Source organism: Choristoneura fumiferana, chromosome 4 (assembly GCF_025370935.1).
Source record: "Choristoneura fumiferana chromosome 4, NRCan_CFum_1, whole genome shotgun sequence".
Classification (NCBI taxonomy): domain Eukaryota; kingdom Metazoa; phylum Arthropoda; class Insecta; order Lepidoptera; family Tortricidae; genus Choristoneura; species Choristoneura fumiferana.
In genome coordinates, this window is record NC_133475.1 from 7,818,609 (window position 1) to 7,825,991 (window position 7,383).

Here is a 7,383-nt window from a genome sequence, read left to right on the forward strand (position 1 = left end):
ATACGACGTTAAACGGTAGCTTAACTTACATGAATATAAAAACTGCGTCGACTCTTTGAAGACGCGAAGTTTTGTAAGTGCTAAGTGAATATTTAACAAAGTGTTTATGGTCTTGGGGAATATAATTTTCATAAGCATGGAATAACTGGTTTAAAATAAGCCTCATTATTATTCACCATGTGTTAAGCAAACTTAAGTTTCAGTTAAGTGCTACGCCAATAGCCTAATAAGCCGAACAGGTTGGCAAATATTCTCTTTGATTCTGGGCCTATTAACATTTATTGGACCGAGATTAAACACACTAGGTAGATTGTTGTTTGTCTTCACTAAAGGGCAAATGTTTAATGTGCATAATTAAAATCTGTATTTGAATTAATTTTAAGCGTTGCTTTAATCTTATTTTGATGGATAGGTGTAGTGTAAGGTTAGGTTAAAATTATGTCAAGTCGCAAAATAGGCCTTCGAGTGTAAAAAAATAATTCCGCATATCAGTCCCGCTGATTCAATACCATAGATTTTACTGTTTTATTAGTAACAATTTGTAACTATTTGATAGCCAATTTAAATTAAATTACGTTTTTTTGGCGATCATTTGACATATTTATTTGGTTTAGTTTTATGTTCCTGCTATGAAATAGGATCAGAATAATAAAATGTGGATCTAATTTCGCTAAACGTACCTATTTTTGGAGGTAAAATATATATATTTATTTAATTTATTTATTTATATAAGTATTGGTGTATTTTTTATATATTGTTATTTGTTTAATAGTAGACGATTTACATGGAACGGTTAATGAATACTTCAGAACAAAGCTATTTATAGTAACGATAGGGAAAATTAAGTACAACAATCATGGCTTGGTATGGAACTAAGTTAAGTAACCTTTTTACTAAAACATTATAATAATCTTTATTTTATAGAGAATTGTTTCTAAAAAAGTATAATATCCTTCCTGTTACGTACGACGACTTGGCTTTATAAATAATATCTCTTCAGCTTCTCTTGATTGCTAATCCAGCTAAAGTACCTTCTGCATACTGCGTCAAGTTAAAAAAATTGGAAGCTTGTGCTTGTCAAGCTCTGAATCTTGCCTCGTTGAGTCTCTACTATCCCTCGTCTTATGCGTTTTGTACTGCTCCAACCCTGAAATTTAAATCAGGATTAAGTTGGTGACTAATTAATTACTGTACAATTTCTTGTATTCATAACTGCATCATTAGTTTACAATCATTTCTAAAAGTTGCTTTCCTTCCAACCTATAATCTAGATACGCGGTAGCGTGTCAAACCAAGTTCAAGCTAACAGAACTGGCAAGCAGCACCGTGTGTAATTTTACCCGAACCATTTGAAGCCACTTTTGACACCCTTCATTTAACTGTACCTCTTTTTATTAATTATCTTTCTCGCAACTGAAACTTTTAAAGGAAAAATGCTTCTAAGGTCAGTTGTTAATCCTACTACTAAACCTTAGGTTCCTATTTAAGTACAGAACTTGTACCTACCTCCTAATCAGCACATCTTTCGACAACTTTACTGTCCCGGTAAAATTTAACGCTAAAACTGTACAAAACCGACACGAAGCAAAATATCAGCGATAAATCTTTCATAATAGATATTAAAATCAGCGCCAACCATTTTGACGTTGACGACATAAAGCAGAATGAAACTGAGCATCTTTTTAGTAACAGTCTTGCGAATAACCAGCTGCGAGAAGATCTATGCGTGAGCACGGAAAATAGTCTAGACAAAGAGTACGTATGATCTCAAAATGTCCTTCGGGAAACGTTGTTTGCTTAGCTCAGCACCTTATCTTAGTTAGTTTTTACCTGAAGTACATTCAGTTTTTAGGGTTCCGTAGCCAAAAGGCAAAAACGGAACCCTTATAGTTTCGCCATGTCTGTCTGTCTGTCTGTCCGTCCGCGGCTTTGCTCAGGGACTATCATTGCTAGAAAGCTGTAATTTTGCACGAATATATAATAATATGTAAACTATGCCGACGAAATGGTACAATAAAGTACCTATACATAGACGTAAAGTGGGGGTGTTTTTTTTTTCTCATGCAATCTTGTAGTGTGGGGTATCGTTGGATAGGTCTTTTAAAACCATTAGGGGGTTGCCAAAACGATTTTTCGATTAATTGATGTTTGCAAAATATTCAACTTTAAAGTGCAATTTTCATTAAAATCGAGATCATCTAAAATCTAAATCGGTGGGTGGATAAATTTGAAAAAAATCAGGATGGTAGTAAGTATATCAAACTTACAAGAAAAACTATAACGATTAAGTTTTCTTGAGAATTATTAGTAGTTTAAGTTTTTACAGCAGCCTAAAACTTGGAATATTCCGTACAAAATACGAAATCTTTAGAAAAATATTACTTAATTTTTTCGTGATGGCTACGGAACCCTATTTTGGGCGTGTTCGACACGATTTTGGCCGTTCTTATTTATATATATGTTTATTTATATCTAGACCATAAATTGTATGTGGTAGTGGTACCTTATAGGATGGATCTATATTATTTTACCCAATGGGTAAAGCAAAATTTTTATTTATCATGGTACAAAATGCTAAAATTACTAAGCTATAGTAGGGACATGACTCAATGACATATTTTTGTGGTTTTATAAATTTGACTAAGCGACTTAATGTTTACGGGATTATACACTTCATATAAATACCTATAGTGCTATGCATTTTAATGAATTTTCTTACAAAACACGAAACTATATTTAAAAGGCGGCTAGGTAACTATTATTTCATAACGTTGAATCAAACATATAACTACAAAGATGTCTTTATTTTGTTTTACTGGTTGTGCAAGTGCACTATTACAAAAGCGGACATCCGTTTTTTGCGAAAATTTGGTCATTTTTTGTAGTAAAATAATTTATAACCTTCCAAGTTTATGCATTTATTTAAACTTCTTTAGTGGCCGCGGTTCACCATTTCTTGGGGAATACAATGATATGGTTGAAATATATTATATATATAGGCCTTATGTTTCAAGAAAAATGTGGCAGACAGTTAGATTACACGTTTTGTGGCAAAAACTTCGGCTTCACCCATGCCTGTAGATTACTGTCGTGGCAAATATACAGGTCCGGTCATGTCATGACCAACGAAGTTATTTTATTTTACTTAGGTGGCAGTGTTGTGTCTGGTATAGTGGTTATTTTGGTGACAGCTATAATCTAATCACATTACATTATGTCATTCCAGATGTATCCAGAAATTTAAATATTTTATGGACATCAGCCTCTGTTTCGCTCTTTTGACAGGCGAGAAATGCTTAAAAACAAGTAATAATACGTTGCATAGGTACTTTTAGAATAGAATAGAATAGATTTATTTGGTGAAAAAAGTTTGTACTAAATAGTAGTTAACAAAGCACCAAAATGGATGAACTTTTCGTGTTCAACCGGACATTTCGTGGTCTAAAAAAGTGAAGCCAAATTGTTAGTAATGTATTTCGAATTGTCATAGCTATTTGTCGTCTATTACAGCTATGATAGATAAAATGGTTTTTATTTTCTCGTTTAACTTCCTCTCCTATTCTGTTCTTCACATCACTTATTCGTATTTTTCAAAAAATTTACGTGGTTTTCGTTAAATTAAGGAGCTGTTTATAATTATTATGTTACCTAAGTGGCTTTTAAATATTTTTTTCTAATGGCTCATTCGTCCATTTCACTGACAATCATTTAAATGTGCCATTAATAATCGTAAAAGCCATTTCGGCTTTAAATCAGCCCGTCATTAATGACTCCAATTAAGTTATTGCCGTTTCCCGGCATCTGTCGCGTGAAGCTCCCCTAATAGGTACAAAGGCTATCTACTTCACTTCACTGAATTAATTGGTTGTTTTTTGCCGGCCTTTCTTGGGGCTAGTTCCTCAAAGTGCTTCTTGTTGGCGTAACAACGAAACAGACCTGCCCTATATCATCTTATTTAGAGACAGCTGTGATTGTGTCACATTTCATAGTTTAGATTAAGTTAAATAAATAATTATGTACTTTGAAATAGTTGAAGTACTAAAATAACTTTATTTAATTGAATCACGTGTCGATCATAGCTATGCGGAGGTTCGTAAGATTTATCCAGAACCAATTCCTATTTACATCACGAGCACAACAATGTGACGGAAAGTATAATTGCGGAGTAGCTAGGTTATTTATTATATGAATATAAATTTCAGGGCAACAGGAAACTAGGGCAAAAGAAAACGAACCTTATGGTCTAAATATTTATGGATGTGATTCAAAATGAGTACAAAAGTAGGTAGGTTCTAGTCCGTGCTGATGACTCTAGGATTGCCAACTTTGATGGAAATACGAGATGGCACTGCGAGAAGAAAAAGGTTTATTTGATAAAGTAAAGTACAGTCAGCAACGAAACTTGCCGAACAAAATAACTTTACAAAAGATAACACATGAATTGTACATAAGTTACTGAACATAGTTAAAAACAAAATTCCATTTACATTATAAATTTCCGAAAGTAGCTGTACAGTATATTTCCAAAAGTGGCCGGACATTATTTTCAAAAAAGGCTGGACAGTAAACTTCCAAAAGTTGCTGGACAGCATATTTCCAAAAGTGGAAATCGTTTAAAAGCAATTTGTTAGATTATGACCGGACCAATTTTCGAATTAAGACTGATGACAATCACCGAAAAAAGTACAGCACTGTCATATAATCTGGGGGCACGGGAGTGCCCTCACCAAGTCGAGCAAAACAAAAACAAAGGTACGGCCGTACCATACTTTTCTCGAAACCATTCAGGCGATTTTCAACATCCTGTAATTTTGTTATGGCTAAAGCTAGAAAACTGAATTTTCAGTTACATATAGGGCCTAATGGGACTTAGATATATTATCAATAACATTCAATTCGAACATATAGATTAAGAACTATTACATGTTAAAGTTCCTCAGTTTTGTCACTGTCATCTACTCACTGACTCACGATCATCATAATTCCACATTGTAAGAATTCTAAGGTACTTACTTCTAGCAGACCTACAAGTTCCAAATTTTAAATATAATTAGTTTTTAGCCTAAATAGTCATAAAAATCCAAAATGTTTCAATTTCAGTCACGTTTCAAAGTTACAAAAGCTGCATAAGTAAGTTTGTAATCCCATATAAATACTTGCGATTACAAAGTTACACAGCAATGAGTTTTTTGAACGTATGTATTATATGTTGAGTCTTAATACCTTAGTATGAAAGGTTAAAATTAAAAGGAAGGAATTTGTTTGTGTATGTGTGTGCATGCGTGTGGACGCGAGGATGGACGATGGACGATGGAATATGGACGTTGGACGCTGGAGGGTGGAAGATGGACGATGGACGAGTGAGGGTGGAAGATGGACGATGGACGATGGAGGGTGGACGATGGACGAAAAAAAGCTGCAAGTCTCGCAACGCAACGCAGTTCTTTTAAAGCTTAAAAGGTTTGAGATGCAATGTTATACCACGTTATACCAAGTCGGTTATTTTTGTCAGTACCGAGGGGTGTCCATAGAACTCAATTTTCACAACTTGCTTATTTTAAAACCGTTTAAAAAATACAGTTTATAGTTCTCAGATAAAGAGTAAACCAAATATTTTTTTAAACACATAATGACTTGGGCATCGCACTTAACGCTTTACTCATACTCGTATTATATGTGTATCGCTCAAACTGCAATGCAACGCATTAGGGCTAGCGCTACCTTCAATTAGAATTATTTTAAATAGCTGATGTTGACGATTATTGTTATGTCATTATGTAGCCTTGCGATGGCCAAGTTATTTATGTGTTAAAAAATAATTTGGTTTACTCTTTATTTGAGAACTATAAACTGTATTTTTCCACGGTTTTAAAATAAGCATGTTGTGAAAAGCGAGTTCTATGGAAACCCCCGGTAATGACAAAAATAACCGACTTGGTAACATTGCATCTCAAACCCTTTTAGCATTATAAGAACTGCGTTGCGTTGCGAGACTTGCAGCTTTTTACATGTAATGTTTTTGATGGGTTACATTTGTCTCTTTCATTTTGGTAGTTTCATCATTAACTGTCATTTGTTTATGCCAGCCTCTCGCTTTTTACACTTTTTTACTATTTTCGATTTTAACCGACTTCAAAAAGAGGAGGTTCTCAATTCAATTGTGTTTCACGTCATTTATGAATAGGTTTTACAAATTCCTTTCTTTAATGGATAAGTTACACTCCAAGGGGTGGTGGTGGCTTTATTCACGATTGTAGAAGTCAGTTTTATAAATTTTCAATTTAATAGTTTAACTTCATACCATACAAGGTTTTCTCGTGGTGTTATTTGTAGATCGTTCCTATAGCTCCAATTTATACCCACTGAAATATTTGATAATTACATGACTGAATTCAATTATTAATATCTACTTACGTCTATATATGTTCAGCAAGTTTTGAGTAGTATACATCTCAGTGGATTTATGTAGTCAGACTTGTTCAGCAAATTTTAATATTTTACAGATCAGGCTAATTATTTAATCAAACATGTTCAGCAACTTTTGTAAAAATAATGTACATCGACCTTTGGTATTCCCAAATGTCTTCAGAGATTTGTACAAAAGCCTGTTCAGTTACATATTATGAACTTTTATAGTGTGCAAGTGTTTTGAAAATTTGGATGTGTTCATGGACTTTCCTTGCTGACTGTATCTATTAAGAACGCGTTACTATTAGTGCCGTTCACTTGATATATACTTAAAACTGTCTAAACGACGTGATGCTCAACAAAATTGTGTCTTCTTTTTTGTCGCTTTGTAAGTATTATCTTAGAGCTGATTGCTGCTCCTTCGTATTCCGCACACGCTCCTGGCCACAGGTAATAGAATTCTCCCCATTTTATTTATTCTCCGAAACATTAATCAGACCTCTGCTTACTGACCTTCATCATAAAATTACATCATTCATTTGGGAAAGTTCCCCATTGTATGACAGGTTCTAATTAAAATCGGCGTCGGTCGTTAGCAACAATATTCTTGCTTGTGATTCCGAGGCAGTGAAATAATTATTTAATTTGAATGACAATGTTGCTAACAAATTATGATTAGACTTCAATTTTGTTGGTGATATTTTTTGGGCTGTTTACAATTGTTGGTGAAAGAGCGGCCGTGAATAGGAACAAAAAAACGGCCAAGAGCGTGTCGGACACGCCCGAAATAGGGTTCCGTAGCCATTACGAAAAAATAAGTAATATTTTTCTAAGGATTTCGTATTCTGTATGGAATATTCCAAGTTTAGGTAAGGTTAGGTTACTCAAACACTCGCTTGCAGCCGAGCGACAAAACAACACTCGCTTCTAGCTGTTCGCTCCCCCACTCATTTCTACTCGCTCTACTCGCTTCTC